The following is a 1,160-nucleotide window of genomic DNA, read 5'->3' on the forward strand; positions in this document are numbered from 1 at the left end:
TCAGTGGGTTTAAATGGTACTGTTTCAGCTATCATGGATTGTATATTGCACTGGGTATTGCTCACGTTTTGGTTAGGTGTGTTATTTCTACTGTTTTCAAACCCTGTAATTTGCTACTGGGGTTCAATTGTTGATACATGTACAGAATCTCTTTTGTATGATACTTCAGCTGCAATGTCTTTCCAACCATATAACAATTTCTACAGGCACTGCACGCCTCACTGATGTAAATACATTTAAGTGCTTCTAACAATGCTCATGCTTCACAGTTTTGGTCTTAATTCTCAAATGAGATTGTTACGTGCAAGCATATTTTCTTATGGTTTCAAAATTAATTGCTTAAAATGATTTACAAGGGATTGAAAGGAATTTCCATTCTTTATATTTATAGATTATTCGCTGTTAATAACAAAGCAAAGTCAGTGTTCAGTACTCTGTACTGTGATTTGTTATATTTAGAAGATGCCTGGAGATCCAGTCACTTCGAGGCTTCTAATAATTCATTGGCAGGTAAAAGACTACTGCAAACACACTGAAAGAGAACTTGTCATAACTCTTTACACTTGTCTAAACTTTACATATCTGATACAACTGCTAGATTTAAAATGCCAGAAAAGTGTTTTTTTTCTTTCTTTCTTCTTTTTATTAACTTTCTGAAGGGGATGAGTTTTACCATTTGTAAAGCTCCAAGAGTTGCATGAGCAAGACTAGTTACCACATACCTTTATGAGTACAAGTAGTCCAGTTTTGTACGAGATAAAGCAGTTACATCACGTAAATAAATTGCGTTAAAAGGCACCGCTGGAATTCGAACCCAGGATCTCCTGTTTACAAAACAGGCGCTTTGACCAACTAAGCCACGGCGCCAACGCAAAAAACATGACTCTTGAAGACTGTCAGTGTTCTTATTTTAAATGATTGTATAATACCTGCTTGTTTGGTCGTTTATTCATTTAGCATAGAAAACTTGCTCTTCGTGAACAAGGCTGTTTGGCATTATTTTACCTTCATATTATTACGTAACACAAATTTGGCTACTGTAGTATTCCACTATAATCTTTGGTTAATATGTGAGGAATAATATAATACGTGGTAAAATTGTAAAATATCTGTTAGAATGTCAAACTCAGCCCATGATTTACATTTCCCAAATTCCCATT

General features: G+C 34.8%; 1 non-coding gene across 1 annotated transcript; it reads right to left on the reverse strand.

The window, feature by feature from the left end:
* Positions 1-793: 793 nt before the first annotated feature.
* On the reverse strand, positions 794-867 carry trnat-ugu (transfer RNA threonine (anticodon UGU)). The gene has a single exon. It is a non-coding gene; the product is annotated as a tRNA-Thr (tRNA).
* Between the last annotated feature and the right edge of the window lie 293 nt (positions 868-1,160).

This window comes from Sinocyclocheilus grahami, unplaced genomic scaffold (assembly GCF_001515645.1).
Source record: "Sinocyclocheilus grahami isolate Dianchi unplaced genomic scaffold, SAMN03320097.WGS_v1.1 scaffold42775.1, whole genome shotgun sequence".
Classification (NCBI taxonomy): Eukaryota; Metazoa; Chordata; class Actinopteri; order Cypriniformes; family Cyprinidae; genus Sinocyclocheilus; species Sinocyclocheilus grahami.